The following is a 10488-nucleotide window of genomic DNA, read 5'->3' as shown; positions in this document are numbered from 1 at the left end:
ACCCCCCAACTATCTCTCCTCTTGTCTCCCTGCCCCCAATCCCTCTCTCTCCTCTCCACCCCCAGCCCCATCTCTCTCCTCCCGCTCTCAACCCCAACTGGTCGAGGCAGATGGCTGCCCACTCTGAGGCCTGTTCTGCCTGAAGTTTTTTCCTGTTAAAAGGGAGTTTTTTTCTCACCACTGTTGCCGAGAGCTTGCTCATGTGGGAATGTTGGGTCTCTTTCATCTGAATTGAAGAGTGAGGTTCTAGACCTCTTTGTTTAAAGTGCCTTGAGATGGCTTTTGTTGTGATTTGGCGTCATATAAATAAAGATTGATTGATTGATGTATTGATTGATTGAACAAGCCGAAGAAAATGATGGAGGATGGAAGTTAAGACAGGAGCTAAAAAGGAGTATAAGATATAAAATATAAAAATCCTGTTACAGTGCAAAGCAGTGGCAGACAAACGTCTTCACTGGATTTACAGGCAGTGAAGGATTTCAGTGTGGAGCTTTTTTGTGTGATGAAGGAATTTGTGAGACACAAGAAACAGGCTGGAGACCCAGAGATGGCTGACACTGGACCACGTTAAATGGACATGTCCATAGCAGCTGTCCCAGGTTCTCTGTGAGATGAGTCTGTGAGTCAGCTCCATCCAGAACATCAGTGCCTGACCTCCGTAAACGGTCATATGTGTCAGGCACTACCCAGTATTACCCATTTAGAATATTCTGTCCAAATGTTACCTTCACTGAGTCTAAACACAGCTACGCACAGACAGCACTGGCACTGTGATTGTCAGCTTTGCTCTCAGTAAGTGTTCTGACAACAAATTTATGACTATGAAAGGCATCGCATGGCACACTGGTGCAGTGGTCAGCACTGTCGCCTCACAGCAAGAAGGTTCTGGGTTCAAGTCCCAGCTCGTGCACGGGGTCTTTCTGTGTGGAGTTTGCATGGAAATGGGGACCAGTCTGATTGATACTCTAAAATGATCGTAGGTATGATTGTGAGTGTGAATGGTTGTCTGTCTGTATGTGTTGGCCCTGCAATGGACTGGTGACCGACTGTCCAGGGTGAACCCCGCCTCTTGCCTGAAAGCTGCTGGGATAGGTTCCACCCCCCTGTGACCCTTAACAGGATAAGTGGAAGAAAATGGATGCATGGAAAGGCATCACAGGTTCACCCCCGATTCAGGTCAAGGCCCTGGGGTCAGACCAGCTGTTGACCTTACAGACAAATTATGAAGCTGAGGTACAAGAAAGTTAAAACAGAGGATACCAGCTAAAATTCCATATCAGTGGGGCTGGAGCCTATCCCAGCTGTCATAAGACAAGAGGCCACCCTGGACAGATCTACAGTCCATCGCAGGGCCACATACACAGACACACTATCACTCACACTTACCAGCAATTCTGAGTTTTTGATTAACCAATCAAGCATGTTTTTGGGGGTCTCTAAGGATGCTGAAGCACCCAGAGGGAACATGCAAACACCACATAGGAAGGCCAGCAATTGGAATTTTCTTTTTAGAAAATTGTCGTGAAATTATTACAGAGAGAAATTATTCCAATGAGGGCAGAAATGAATCATTTAAATGGAGAATATGTCCCATAACCATATATCACTGAGATTATGTTGCAGGATCTGCTGCAATGTTTTTTGGTGACTTCATTGTGGCAGAGAGCAAGTCATAGAAAGTCCACTGGTTTGATCCCCAGTGTCACGATCCCTGTCTTGTTTCCCGTGTTGTCATGTCCTGTCTTCCTGTTCTCCCTCCTGTGATTACCTCATGTGTCTCACCTGTTTGATTGCACCACCTGCATCTCGTTTTCCCCTGTGTATTTAACCTCCGTGTTTCCCTTTGTCCGTGTTGGGTCATTGTCATCAGTTTTGCGTCTGTTGTCATGAGTGCTGTCTGTTTTGCGTCTGTTGCGTCAGGTCTCCTGCGTTGAGCCTTCGGTCTCCCCTCGTGTTCATACTAGTCTCTTTTCTACTAAACACCCCTTTGTGAACTCTCCCTGTCCCCGTCTGCATCTGGGTTTACTCCCGCAACCTCAGAACGTGACACCCAGGTTCTCCTGAGAGCTTCTCAAAGACACTGTAGCCTCGATGTTCCTGATGAGCTTGTTGGCGCTGGACGCCAGTACAGTGTGAAGACTCAAGTTATACTCCTACTGTGTTTTGTCATTGACACAATCAACCTGTACTTGTTCTCCTTGGAAAGATGAAATGAAGTAAGAAGATTTAGATTTTCACTAATGTGAATTGGTCTGCGGGTACGAGACTGATGAATGTGGCTTTCAGTGCCAGAAGAGAGTGCAACGCCTCCTCTCCAAGCTCCCTCTCCTCACCCCGTCTCTATGCCCACGCTCCACCACCTTCGCCAATATCTGAGAAACATCAGTCGAGTCTTTCCATTAAACTGCATGGATAATTTATAATGAGACACCAACATCAAGCCCCAGGCCAAAGATCCATGTCAGCTACAATCTGAAATCCCAGAGCAAATATTTTCAACCTTAATTCAGATAATCCTTGAGTATGTGAACCCAATCTGGGGAGGTCTGAAAAACACCTCTCAGATAAAATGGGAAGAATGAAAAAGAGACACTACAGGTTCACTGGAATCTTGTCAGAGTGAGAGGAATGATGAGACCACTTTGATACTCCACATCAAGCAACATCTCATACAAAGATAAAGTACACTTTAATAGTGTTTCATTCGAACCCTCCCTCTGAGAGATGTGGATCTCGGGGGGCCTGTTTCTTGGGAGTCATCGAAGCAGGACCCTGTGTTTCGATCCAGCAGTTGGACCGAAGGCTTTAGCTGGGGACAGTCTGGTTCACTGCCCCCATCTGCCTTCTCCCATAATATGTCGTCCTTCCTCAGAAAACCAGGGGAAACCCTCATTCCCTCTACTAGTAGGAACACGAGGCATTCATCCTCGCTGTAGACTGCCACAATAGAAGATAAAGAGTTGATTTACAATCTTCCTACACACAACTAACTGTTGGAGACCGGTTGCTGGTAGAAGTGATGGAGATACATTTTCAGCACAAGTCCCATAAGCCACTGTGTACCGACGTCTGCACTGAAATAGGCAGAAATGGAAGTCAAGAGGTCAATGCTTACAACATGCTTAGCCTCAAATACAGGGTGCATATTTAAATATTTTTGTTTACTTCTGAGCAAGAGTAGATATATATCACGACATCAAAAAAACAGAAAGCAGTTCATAAGGTTGTTGAGTTCATCCAAGAGAAGTTGATCACTGATCACTAGTCCCTTTATTGTGGCTGTTTTTATTATTCTGGAGATGCCAATGACTACCCTTTCATCTGGCTTCCTGCTTCTCAGCTTGCAGCTTAGAAGATGACATGGACTCATGCAAGGCTGATTCATGGAGTAAATCCAAGATGACGCTACTCACCACCTGCATTTCTTGCCACTTGGGTGCATTTCTTGAGAATTAGAGCAGTTGTGAATCAAAATCCATCCATCCATCCATTTTCTTCCGCTTATCCTGTTAAGGGTCGCGGGGGGTGGAGCCTATCCCAGCGGCTTTTGCGCGAGAGGCGGGGTTCACCCTGGACAGGTCGCCAGTCCATGGCAGGGCCAACACATATAGACAGACAACCATTCACACTCTCAACCACACCTACAACTCAACTCAACTCAACTTTATTTATAAAGCACTTTAAAAACAACCACAGCTGAAAACAAAGTGCTGTACATAAATAGTCATAAATCATAATAATCAAGTGAAAAACAATAAAAATAATAAAACAGGAGCAAAGTCTCATGCTGGGTCAAAAGCCAAGGAATAAAAATGGGTTTTAAGATTAGTTTTAAAAATGGACAGTGAAGAATCCTGTCTGATGTGCAAAGGCAGATCGTTCCATAAGTTGGGAGCAGCAACAGAAAAGACTCTATCCCCTCTGAGCTTCCGCTTAGACCTCGGTACCTCCAGGAGCAGCTGATCAGCTGACCTGAGGCACCGAGCAGGAGCATGAGGGTGAAGCAGCTCAGAAAGGTAAGGGGGGGCGAGACCATTTAAGGATTTAAAAACAAATAAAAGAATCTTAAAATGAACCCTGAAGTGCACAGGCAGCCAGTGGAGGGAGGCCAGAACGGGCGTTATGTGTTCCTTCTTACGTGCTCCAGTTAAAAGTCGAGCAGCAGCATTTTGTACCAACTGGAGACATGAGAGGGAAGACTGGCTGATTCCAAAATAAAGTGCATTGCAGTAATAATAAAAAGGCAAGACAGTCTTTTTTCTCTGAGATGGTCAAAAATAACTCCAACAATGCCCGCACCTTATTCACTGTTGTCGACAGACTGACAAACCCTTCGGCATCTATTCCTGCTGAACTGGTGTCCAACAAGTCATGCAATGACTTTGCAGCCTTTTTTACAGATAAAATTCAGAAAATAAGACAAACAATATGTGGCCCCTCCAAAAGCAACTTAGTTATGTCACCAGTTCCTCCTCAGTTTCTCAGAAATCTAGAAATATTTCAACCCATAGACCATGCAACTCTGACAGAAACGGTTCAGAATTTAAACTCCACGACGTGCTGCCTTGATATGATGCCTACAAGCTTGCTGAAAAGTGTTTTTAATTGTGTTTCATCAGATGTATTGGGGATAGTAAATGCTTGTCTTCAATCAGGTCAATTTCCCAGGGCACTGAAAACAGCAGTAATCAAACCTCTCTTAAAAAAGCCTAATCTGGATGCTTCAGTAATAAGTAACTACAGACCCATATCTAACCTTGCGTTTTTGTCAAAGATCATTGAGAGAGTTGTCTATCAACAAATTTATTCTTTCTTGACCCAAAACAATCTCTTCAATGCTTTCCAGTCAGGTTTTTGACCACACCACAGCACTGAAACTGCACTTATTAAGGTGTTAAATGACATACGCCTTAATACTGATGCATCTAAAATATCAGTATTGGTACTACTAGACCTTAGTGCCACATTCGACACAGTCGATCACAACCTGTTGCTCGACAGACTGGAGAGGTGGGTTGGACTTTCTGGTGCGGTGCTAAATTGGCTCAGATCTTACTTAGAAGATTGTGACTTCTTTGTCTTGCTTGGGAACTGTGAATCCGAGCGAACAAAGATGACATGTGGGGTCCCGCAAGGCTCTATTCTTGGGCCACTTTTGTTCAACATCTATATGCTCCCACTGGCCCAGGTCATACAGCACTATAACCAGGGGTGCACATAAGTGGTCCGCATGCGCGCATGCGTAAGGAACCTGGACAAATGTGCTCGGCTTCAAAGGCTTTTATACGCTTTTGCGTACCGACTGCTACCGACCGCGGGGAAAAGCACTTCTCAAAATGTCAAAGAGACAGGCCCCGCTAAGTAATTATATTCGTGTTCCCCCACCCCCTTCACAAATAATTTATTTGTGAAGGGGATGGGGGAACACGAATTATTTTCGTGTTACGAAAATAATTACTTAGCAGGGCCTGTCTCTTTGACATTTTGAGAAGTGCTTTTCCCCGCGGTTGGTAGCAGTCGGTAAGCAAAAGCGTATAAAAGCCTTTGAAGCCGAGCGCATTTGTCAGGGTTCCTTACGCATGCGCGCATGCGGACCACTTATGTGCACCCCTGACTATAACATCTCCTACCACTCATATGCTGATGACACACAACTTTATATTACAGTGTCACCATGCGATTACAGTCCACTGCATTCACTGAGTGACTGTATCCTTCAGGTCAATCAGTGGATGGGCCAGAATTTTCTCCAGCTCAATGCAGAAAAGACAGAAGTCATTGTGTTTGGTCCCAAAAACGCAAGGCTTGAGGTCACCAGCCAACTTGACTCAATGAAACTACAAACCACTGACCAAGCTAGAAACCTTGGTGTTGTTATGGACTCAGATATGAATTTTAAGAGCCACATAAAAACTGTCACTAAATCAGCCTATTATCATCTCAAAAACATTGCACGAATTAAAGGATTTTTCTCTAAACAAGACATGGAAAAACTCGTCCATGCATTTATTCTTAGTAGGCTAGATTATTGTAACGGTGTCTTTAATGGTCTCAGTAAAAAATCAATCAAGCACCTGCAGCTCATCCAGAATGCTGCTGCCAGAGTCCTGACCAACACTAAGAAAATGGACCACATTACACCTGTCCTTAAATCACTGCACTGGCTCCCTGTGTGTCAAAGGATTGAGTTCAAAATCCTGTTACTGGTCTATAAGTCTCTGAATGGGCTTGGGCCTAAATACATGTCAGAGCTGCTGACTGGGTATGAAGCATCCAGACCCCTCAGGTCATCAGGGACAGGTCTAATCAGCATCCCCAGGGTCAGAACCAAGCAGGGTGAAGCTGCTTTCAGCTTCTGTGGTCCACACTTGTGGAACAAACTCCCTGAACCTCTGAGGGGGGCACAAACTGTCAGCTCATTTAAATCAGGGCTGAGAACACTGCTGTTTACTGCAGCCTTCTTATAGTATTGATTTGGGATTGATCTGGGTGATTTGGGATTTATGGATTGATTTAATATTGATTTGTCTGCTATCTAATTGATTTTAAATGATTTTTGAATGTTTTAATTCATATTTTCAATTATAAACTGATTCTAACTTTCAATGTCTCATTCCCTCTGTAAAGCACTATGAATTGCCCTGTGTATGAATGGTGCTATACAAATAAATTTGCCTTTGCCTTTAATCAAGCCGAGACGTGATGAAGGCATGAATCACAGTCTCAAAATGCTCACGTGCAAGAAAGGGCTTCACTTTTGCTAACTGCCTCAGATGAAAGAAGCTGGACTTCACTACTGCACCTATTTGACGATCTAGTTTAAAATCACTGTCCATCTTAAACCCCAAGTTTGAAACAGTTGGCTTCACATACAGTGCCAAGGGGCCCAAGTCAATAGGGGGAGGTTCACAGGAGCCACTGGGACCAAACACCATCGCTTCAGTTTTCTTTTCGTTAAAATTTAAAAAGTTTAGGGCCATCCAGGCTTTAATGTCATCAAGACATAACGGAAGTGGCTTGATTGAGAGAGCATCTTTCTTTTTTAGTGGCACATATATCTGACTGTCATCAGCATAACAGTGAAAAGAGATGCCATGCTTTCTGAGAATGGCGCCCAGAGGAAGTCAATACAATGAAAAAAGGAGAGGCCCTGGAATTGAGCCCTGTGGAACCCCAAATGACAGAGGAGCAGGGGAAGATTCAGAACCAGCAAGGCTTACACACATAGTTCTGTCTGTCAGATAGGACCTAAACCACAGCAGAGCACTACCACAAATGCCCACTAGGTGCTGCAACCGAGATAATAAAATATTGTGATCCACTGTATCAAAGGCAGCAGTTAGGTCCAGCAGGACAAGAATCATTTAATCTCCAGAGTTGTTTGCCAGGAGGATGTCATTGAAGACCCTAAGCAGTGCTGACTCTGTGCTAGGCAGTCTTAAAACTTGACTGGAAAATCTCCAGAATATCATGCTCATCCAGAAAATACTTCAGTTGAGCATACACAACTTTCTTTCTCCAAGACCTTAGAAATAAAAGGCAACTTAGAGATGGGCCTAAAGTTAGCCAATACAGTGTTGTCAAGGCCAGGTTTCTTAAGCAGTGGTTGCACTACTGCATGTTTAAAACTAATGGGGACAACACCAGAAGACAGACTGCTGTTAATAACGCCCAGTACTGACTGCCCCATACTGGGGAAAACCTCTTTTAAAAAATGAGGAGGGACAGAATCATGAGGGGAACCTGATGGCTTCATATGGCCAACCACATCTTTTAAAAATGACAAAGTCACAGGCTCAAACTTATCGAACACAGCCGTACAACGGACAGAAGCAGAGGGGTCAGCGGCAGGAACTGAGATGAGAGCCCTCGTGATAACAACCTTATCAATAAAAAAGAGCAGGAAGTTATTGCACATTTCAGTGGATGCTTCCAGGCAGACAGGCTGTGGGGCATTAAGAACAGAGTCAATGTTTTTAAATAGCACACGTGGGTTGTGGCGATTAGACACAATAATGTCTGACAAGTGTTCTCTTTTAGCCTCTAACAGTATTCTGGTAGCGACACCAGCAGTCCTTCAACATTAGTAATGACACTTGCAGCTTGTCCTTCTTCCACCTGCGTTCAGCTCTGCAGCACTCCCTTCTAGCTGCACGAGTTCTGTCATTGAACCAGGGCTCGGGTTTAGCTTTAGGCTGCACAGTTTTTAATGGAGCCACAGAGTCCAGTATGGTTTGACAGGAGGAGTGAAACCAAGAACTGAGCTGCTCCGTATCCAGAGAGGTTGAGTCGGAGGGGACACAGAGCTGGTCGAAAGCCGCAGAGAATTGACCAGCAGTGAGAGGGTTAAAAGTCCGACAGCGCCGAGCAGGAGCGCGAGATTTAAGTGCAGCACAGGAGAAGCCAACATCAAATATTACGGGCATATGATCAGAGAGCACATTGTCACCGATCTCAAGGTTGAACACAGACAAACCATGGGAGAGAACCAGGTCAAATGTGTGTCCATGTTCGTGTGTGGGACCAGACACACACTGCACCAAGTTTAAAGAGTCAATAAGGCTTAAAAAGTCCTTCACCAGCGGCTTATCAGGACAGCACACATGTATGTTAAAATCCCCAACAATGAGGACACGATCATAGTTTAGCATGATTCCAGCCAGAAAAACAGAGAAGTCATTCACAAAGTCCTTATTGTATTTGGGGGGTCGGTAGATGACAGTGCACAGCACCGGATCAGAGCGGCCCACCTCAAATAAAGTCTACAGTCAGTTTAGAGTATCAATCAGCCTCGTCCCCATTCGCATGTCTTTGCACAGTGGAGCCGGAGTACGAGAGAGAACCCACGCAGGAACAGGGAGAACAGCCGAAGAAGCTACAGGCGAAGCCAGACAGGCAGCACAGTGACAAAATCAGGATGCAACAGGAAGGTCGCATGAAACCTGAGACGACGCAGGCTGCCTTTTTCACACTGCAGGTGAGCCGAGAAGAGCTGAGCCGCTAAACACCCAGGTCGCTTGGCGAGTTGGTCGACGCAGGTCGCAATGCCGAGTCGACCCTTTCAGAGTGCCGAAAAACGCGTGTTGACCCGCATTTTTGGTGCAGTGTGAAAAGGGCTTTAATGTAATCAGGCAATGCTTCTTTAATTTAGTGGTCCTGGGTTTTTCTGCCAGCTTTATTGCCTCCTGTGAGGATAGAAGTTTCAGAGAGGTGAGAACCCCCTTTTTTTAACCTTCGTGGGTCAAGGTGAACAGGAGACAATGCTGGTAGACTAGTACACATCTTGATAACGGAGAAGCAAAAGATGGTTGATGGAAGTGGTGAATTATCGTTAGAAGGGTCAAGAGGGGATTGTTCTGCTTCTCTTTCAGAACTAAGTGTCATGGGGGGGGGGGGGGGTCACGCCAGACATCCTGAGGAATGCGATGAAGGAAAAGGAGGCTAGTACATTACTCTGAGCTCAGACATTTATAGATCTAGACTGGACGGCAGCCCTGAGGATTATTTTTAATATTTGTTTTCCTTTTCATTTTCAAGAATGAAGCTGTCCTCATTGTTTAAAACAATGAAGTGCTTTTTTAATTGAATTTTTGGTTTTGTATTTGCATTGTAGTCTAAATAAAGGAAAAAATATAAGTATTTTGATTTTCAAAGCAAAGACTATTTTATTTTTTACTGACATGGTAATAACTTGTCTGTCTGCATATTAAGGAAGAAAATAAAGAATATTTGATTTTCGCATGTCTGATTTTTGATTTTCTGTCATCTTTATTTTGTATTGTGAGCCCTGTTTCATATTTGGTGTCATTTCCTGAGTTGACTATTTTGTTGCACCCTTAATAGTGTCCCCTTTTCCTGTTCAGGCACGGTTGCTTTCTCATTTCCTTCTCCTCGTCCTCCCTTCCCTCCTTCCTGTCTCTAACTTAATTGTAGCATTAAACTGAAATCCAAGTCCCAACCCCCCACATGGCTCTTAACAAAAGTCGCAGAATCTTGTCCTCACTTTCCCAAAATGTGATTCAATACTCATCGTAATACTCATCCTGGTCCTAATAAAGAGGGCTTTACACACACACACACACACACATGCACACGCACACAGAAAACATTCATTTCCTTAATTCTTTAAATTTTCTTATAATTCAATCTGGACCAGCCACATCTTTTAGCGCAAAAAAAGTACAACCTTTTGAAGCTCGTAAGTTTTACACTTGTTGGATGAATATTGGACTACTTCTAGACTTTGTAACTGATCCCAGTGTGTAAGACTCAGCTTCCACTGGTTCTCAATGTTGTTTTTCTCCACCAGTGACCGTTGCAGCAGCTTAACAAATGAACACATCAGAAATATCACATTAGGTTCTGTCGGTTTCAGTTTCCTTGAAGGGGAGGAGCATCGTCTCAGGCTGTCCTGTGGTTGGTTGAGTTCACATTTTGTTGTGATGAATCGAAACTTGAGTTAAACAGTTTAGAAACTCAAGAAGT

Source organism: Aulostomus chinensis, chromosome 3, assembly GCF_037954235.1.
Source record: "Aulostomus chinensis isolate RoL2024-O1b breed Wild chromosome 3, RoL_Achi_v1.0, whole genome shotgun sequence".
Taxonomy (NCBI): domain Eukaryota; kingdom Metazoa; phylum Chordata; class Actinopteri; order Syngnathiformes; family Aulostomidae; genus Aulostomus; species Aulostomus chinensis.
The sequence above is the reverse complement of the archived record's forward strand: the minus strand, read 5'-3'. Positions refer to the sequence as shown.